The sequence below is a fragment of the Spea bombifrons genome, chromosome 5, assembly GCF_027358695.1.
Source record: "Spea bombifrons isolate aSpeBom1 chromosome 5, aSpeBom1.2.pri, whole genome shotgun sequence".
Lineage (NCBI taxonomy): Eukaryota > Metazoa > Chordata > Amphibia > Anura > Pelobatidae > Spea > Spea bombifrons.
The window spans coordinates 84540317-84547916 of NC_071091.1; positions in this window are offsets into that span (position 1 = coordinate 84540317).

Consider the following 7600-nt stretch of genomic DNA (forward strand, 5'->3'; position numbering starts at 1 on the left):
TTAAATAAAGTAGAAAAAAAAACCCCGATGTTTTAATTTAAGCCCTGTGCGGCCGCAGACCCGTAAGGCCGGCCTTGGTGGGGACTTCCCGGCCCCTTAGAGTGGCGGACCCGGTCGCAGTTGGTAGGGTAGGGGCCTGGAGCTGCAGCTCCATCAGCCCCTATGTCAATGCGGCCCTGCCGTGGACCGGCCCACCGGGCAAATGCCCGGTGTGCCCGATGGCCGGTCCGGGCCTGCTCCAGAGTATTTCAAATGGTGGTATTTTAACACTTTACATGCTAGGATTTTTGAGAACATACAGTGCCAGTGTAGTTACTCATAGTGTGTTGCTCATAAAACAGGGCTTGACAAATGTTTTTAAATCTAGGAGCCAGCTAAAAAAGTTAGGAGCCAGGACTTTTTTATGCCCTACACTCACACTTTGCCCCAGTACTGCATACTTTTAATTCCCATTAATTAACTCTGTCCCCAGTTTCCATAGGCATCTTTGTCACTAAATAGCTTCCCATAGTCCCATGCTTAGTGACAAAGGTGCCTATGGGACACTGGGGTCAGAGTTTGCCTTTGCCCCCAGTCTCCCATAGGCATCTTTTTCACTAAACATGAGATTATGGGAAGCTATTTAGTGACAAAGATGTCTATGGGAAACTGGGGACATAGTTTGCCTTTGCCCCCAGTCTCCCATAGGCATCTTTGTCCCAGCCTCCCACTGCCAAGCATGCCCCCAGATACTTCCACTTACCTGACCCCGATGTGCACTCTGTTGGATTCATTCCTGCTGCTGCTGCCGGCGGCTCCACCCATCCTCCTCACTGAACGGGGCTGGCACCGCCCACAAAGCTCATTGAGTAGCGCTGGTGCCGCCCGCGAAAGTTATTGAGCGGCGCCGGCTGACTCACTTCTATTTTGAATCGACAGGGGTGGCGTTTTAAGAAGCCGTCCCTGTGGATCTGAAATAGAATTGAGTCAGCTGGTCAGCGCGACTCAGTGACCTTATAGGTTTGGCTCACAAACACCTAGGCGCCAGGACAAAATTATCAGTCGCCATGGCGACCTGGCGTCTGGGATTTGTCGAGCCCTGTCATAAAAAATCTTTTTTTTCTGGAAACGGAGTTGGGGATTTGGTCAGAATGAATGGTCTTCTTAATACTGAGACATACAGGCGGATACTTATCCATCATGTTATACCATCAGGAAGGCATTTGATTGACCCAAAATTTATTTTACAGCATGACAACAACCCCAAATACAGCCAAAGACATTAAGAACTATCTTCAGCATAAAGGAGGACAAGGAGTCCTGAAAGTGATGGTATACCCCACAGAGCCCTGACCTCAATATTATTAGTCTGTCTGGGATTACATTAACCGAAGCAACCAAGGCTGCCTAAATCCACAGAACACTGGCTAGGTTGTTCCAAACATCTTGAAGACCTATCTTCTTAGTTCCTTAAAAAAATGTGTGAATATAACCTAGAAGAATGTATGTTTTTTGAAGGCAAAGGGTGATCACATCAAGCATTGATGTAATTTAGATGTTTCTTCTATTCACACACTTTGCATTTTGTGAATTGATAAAAATTACCGTATTTGCTTGATTTTTTTCGCGAGGTTTTTTCCTGATGCAAATGCTCTGAAAAATACCCCTCGTCTTATAATCGGGGTCGTCTTATAATCAGACCTCAACTAGGTCTGACTATGAGACTAAGATCCGGATCCCCCGCAGCGATGCAGGAGACCTGGATCCTCCTGTCTCCTCCCCCACTTATCGGTACTTCTGAGTCCCCGGTGCTTGGTCCGGGCAGCGTGTAGAGCTCTACGTGATTCACATACACAACTTCCGCTGCAGCCGGGAGGAGGTGCGTTTAGCAGCGGGGGGCAGACCTTCCCCGCCTGTCAGAGATCAGAGTTTCCCGTGATCTCTGACAGCCGGGGAAGGTCTGCGCAGGGCTCAGAAGCTCCGGTAAGTTTGGAGGAGGGAGTGTTAAATGGGGGGCATAAGGCATTTCTGGAGGCAGAGTGCTCTGTGAAATGCCTTTTAACCCCCTTAATGCCACTCTGCCTCCAGAAATACCTTTTAACCCTCTATACGCCACTCTACCTCCTGAAATGCCTTATACCTCCCTATATGCCACTCTGCCCCATAATATGCCTTTTAACCCCCTAAATGCCAGAGTGGCATATAGGGGTATAAGGCAATTCTGGAGGCAGAGTGGCACATAGGGGGTCAAAAGGCATATCACAGGGCACAGTGGCATTTAGAGGGTTAAAAGGCATATCATGGGGCACAGTGGCATATAGGGGGTATAAGGCATTTCTGGGGCAGAGTGGCAAGCCAGGGGGCAGATATGCATAACTGGGGGGCAGGTTGAAAAAAAAGGAAATAAAAACAAAATATTTTCTCAAAATTGTTCACATAGTTTACATGAATTAGCATTTACTGGTAAAACTTTTTTCCTATAGGGTCGTCTTATATTCAGGTTTTTTGGGGGGTCGTCTTATAATCGAGCAAATACGGTAACTGCTAGCATCTATTTTTTAAAGCATTCTTACAGAATTTTTTCACAGCTTTGTGTATGTACTATATATATATATATATATATATATATATATATATATATATATATATATATATATATATAATCTATAATTTCCAGTAAATATGCTGTAAAAGTTAGGTAAAACTAAATTCCAAAGAACTCAATGGAATTTTGCAAGTGTGCTCTATTAATGCAAGTTAGATTAATAGAAGAGAATGTTTGCTTCTCATCCTGGTCAAAAAGAATGCCACTTTATTGAGCAACACAGGGGTAGACTTGGGAATAAAAAAAAGTCCCTAGTATTTTAAGGGTACTGGGTGCTAAATAACATTTCTGCACACTACACTGCGTGCATCACATGTATCTAACCAGTGGCCACATACTAAAGGACCCAAACAGATATAAAGGTATGTCTACAGCTTCATTAGCCACCTTGTAATTGCCAGGTTTGCCAGATGTCTAGTCCAGGTCTGAACACTCTTCTTTATTTCCCAAGAGACCAATTATTGGCCATAACCAGGCAGCAGCAGCATGTGTACTTCTGCCTGTGAATCAGAAGAGCCATTGTACACCCAATCCAGTCTTTTCTAGGTGATGAATATGCTACCATGCCAGATCATTTTGAGGCTCAGCTGCTCTCCAGGGTGTTTCACACAGACATACATGGAGACAGCAGGGACTTCACAATTTCAGAAAAAGGGACAGACATGGCAATATATTTTTTGGCATTACAGTTTTTAAAGGGGTTTTTAACTCAAATTGATATTATACAAAATAGCTCACTAAGTGATCAGGCACATGTGAAACAGTTACCAGACCTTTCTGCAAAGTATTGCTACTTAAGTCCTGCATTTTAGAGGAAGCATGTAATGATGGTTGCAGAAATACACAGGATAAATAAACATTAAGATATTTGAGACAGGAGATGAACTCTTGCTTCTTGGCATATTCAGTTAATTAGATTTCAAATCGCAATCACTGGCCGGAGAATTCTAAGAAGACATTAATGCCGATCTCTTGTCTGCTACAAAACAAACTTATGCAGATGATCATATACAAGCCCCATAACATTTATGTATGCATTTTTGTTGTATTCTATGTGTGATCGTCTCTAAGGAAAAGTTTTACCATCTCTTTAGTTTGAATTGTAGATATGTTTTTATGTAATGAACTTTAAAGAAGAATGCAGCATGAGATATATATATATATATATATATATATATATATTAGTCATTTATTTTGTTTCACAATTTTCTGTTGCTAAATGCTATACAGGTGACATATGATTCTATTATTCCTCTAATCTGAAGGATCAACACTTACCTCCTATTTGGGCTTATCAGGCTTTATTAGACTCGTCACATGTGGGCATTACACATCTTGACACAAAGCATTCAGCTTGGATCAGATGTGATTTAATGAAATCCTTTGGTCAATGAGAGTCAGGTATACAAAATGAGAAACCTCAATCAGGCAGTGACTGGTGCAATAACATGTAATGCATCAAAAACAGAATATAAGATGAAAAACAATAAATTATATGGTTTTACAAACTCCACGTTCAATACTACATGGACAGCTGCAGTAACCTGTTTCAGAAACGCATTACAAATTTGTTTTAAAAATTGTGGTGTGCAGTTTGTTTTGGAGCAAAACTTGGAAGCTCAAGGTATGTGGCATTCCATTGCTACTGTAATAGGGTATAAAATATAGTAAAAGTATACCAACTGAAACTACATACTATGTTAGTGTCATCTGACAGCAACACTGAAACAATAAGTAGTCATTTCCCACTTTAATTGTTATTAGTACCTGAAAAAGAAATCTGAGCATCTCTTTTCCATTTAAAAAAAAGTTTTTAAAAAATACGGTTAAGAAAAGTTTCACCATATTTAAACATGATGCATGTAACATTTATCAATATAAAAAACTTTCCTTTCCTTAGTGATGCCAACTAAAATCTGAATAGAAGCTAGTCAGCAGCGAAGTGGTTAAGATTGTACCAGTGCTCCCAGTGCACATTCCTGTCTACCTAGTAAAAATCAGTTAAAGGAAAACCAAGAAGAGCTTCATCAGAGAGCACAAAATCCTAAAAAAAAAGTGTAATCATCTCGGTTTATTAACTTAGCAATATCTCTACCTTAGTTAGGTGGGGCCCCTACTTAGCCTACATGATGTTGAACTTCCACATTTCATAAGCATATCTGGGAACACTTCAGGTTTGGCCCGTTGAACTTTAATAGAAGCAACGCTTTGATACCCGATTCCCTTGGGTCACAGGAGTGGAGTCTTGTCTTGCCCCACTCCCCGCCGATTTCTCCTCTTTTGGCTATGTCAGCGGGAACACCCACTGACGGCGGGAACACCCATCGACGTCAGTGGCCAGTCCTGGCTGCGTACCACAAGAGTAGGCTACAAATTCACAGGTATGTTCATAATGTTTGGAACTTTATAATAATCTTTCTATGAAAAGACACCTTATACCAGAGCAGTGGACATATGTCATTCTATCAATATTAATTTATTTAAACAGTAAAACAAAGTCACTCCGCAAACCATTTAAAACAAGTTTAGCCAAATAAAACTGCACAAGGCTGGAGCACACTGTGGGTACAAGATGGATTTAAGATGGCTGACACGCACTGGAGGCAGGGCCGGATTAAGAGCAAGGATTTTGCTAAGGATTTTGGTGGCCATTTTATGAAAACAAATAAAATAGACAATCTTAACTCCTTCGGCATCCATGTGTACTGGATAAAGATGATGACAGTGCTCGGCAGATAATACAAGATAGAATCTTATGTGATGGGATTGGGAGTAATCAATACACTAAAAAAGTCATCATACACAGGGCGCCTGAAGCCACAATTTAGTGCCACTGATCCATTTTAATAAAATATGCAGATTGACACAGAGTGAATAACACAAAACCTTTACTTTTCCTCTCACTGATTTCTGGACCTAGAAAGTTTTGTCCTCTGAAGTGACTACAAATTCAGGAGGGTATTTTATCTCCGGATAAGTAAAATTAAATAGTTCAATTTATTCCTTCAGAAAGTAAAGTGCCAGGAAACAGATGACCGAAAACATATCGGGACAGGCTCTGCCACACCAACACCCAAACACACACCAGGACAGGCTCTGCAACACCGAAACCCAAACACACACACCAGGACAGGCACTGCCACACACCGACACACACCAAGACAGGCTCTGCCACACCGACACCCAAACACACACACACCAGGACAGGCTCTGCCACACCGACACCCGAACACACACACCAGGACAGGCTCTGCTACAACGACACCCTAACACACACACACCAGGACAGGCTCTGCCATACTGATACCCAAACACACACACACCAGGACAGGCTCTGCCACGCTGACACACACACCAGGACAGGCTAAGCCACTACAAAGTATTAAATAATGTATTTTCTACACTGCTTTGCATTAACCCCCCTTTTATATTTTTGCCCCTTGTGTATTAATGCCCCAGTCAGGCCCTCCTTTAGTATTGATTAATGTGTTCCGCCCCACAACCTTGTATATTGCCCCCTTTGTGCATTTATGCCACCACACCCATGTGCATTGATTTATGTGTTGCCCCCAGCTAACCCTCCTCCCTTGTAAATTGATGCCCCCACCACTTTTAAAGTGGTTAAAGTGATGCCCCCCAGCCAGGCCCCCCTTTATTATTAATTTATGTGATGCCCAACCACTCTCTTGTCTATTGATGCCCCCACTGCCATGTGCTTTTTTTCCCTGCTCTCTTCCGACGTGACGATACTCTCCCTGTCACAAGGAACTCTTCTGTGAGCCCGCCTCTTGAGCGTCACATCTTGAAAGGGCGGGGCGAAGAGCCTCACTGAGGCACTGCCACTGAGCAGCACAGTGTGTGTGCAAGATGGCTGCCTAATAACATTACCGCTTTAAATTTATTAGGCATGCTGCACTGTGAGCAGGGCAAGTCCGGCCCTGCTCACCCGGGCCACACCTTCAAATCCGGCAGGACACACGTTGGACGCCCCTGCCTTATACCAAAGAAAATTAGAGAGGAACAAATGTGTGGGTTTAAATTAATATTGCATTTCCTGAAATTATGTTGCCCTGGGGTAGACATCAATATTGCTAATGGTGGACATTTACTGGGGTCTGTGGTAGACAATTTAATGATGTTATATGGACCTTCACAAACTTTACCACAGACACTGGAGTCCATGGGCAGACCCAGTTTCAAAAATTTTGAAAATTGCCACATATCAGCACAAAAATACCTGATACAAACAATGCATTTTAAGTAATAGCCATCATTACACAGCAATGAACCTTTTTTATGTATTTGTTCACCACAATTTTATGTATATATATATATATATATATATATATATATATATATATATATATATATATATATATATATATATATATATATATATATATACATAAAATTGTGGTGAACAAATACATAAAAAAGGTATATATATATAGTTTGTTCTCTGTATTTTTATATTTATCATTTAACAGTGTAATTGCTTCTACATCTGTGTAATTATGTGGTTGGGTTTTAATTAGATACCTCTGCAAAATAATTTCAAATTTTCAGGAAATGTATGATTACTTAGAGAGCACATTTATAATTCTTCCATAACTCTTTAAATTCATTATGTACTTACATCGTTATTGGTGTTGTTTAATTGGGTTCCTATAGGGATATTATGAAATATAACTATGACTAGGCCTTAAAATTGGAAGACATTTATTTCACCCGTGTAGCCCCAATTTTAATATTCTAATGGAGAAAAAGTAAGTTCTAACTAGTTTAAAAAAACAATGAATTTAAAAAAGTAGTGTGGCTCACATTTTAATTATCTTAACACAATGGACAATATAAATGATCAAGTTTAGGCACTGATGACTTTTTTAAATATTAGGCTTAATGGAATTGTATTTGGTAGCCTAGCTTGAGGGTACAGGGCAATGTTCCCTCTAATTTTTCTTGGGTGGTGTGCGCAGAAAATTTCTGTTGTGCAAAATTTTTCCCAGAGCTAAAATT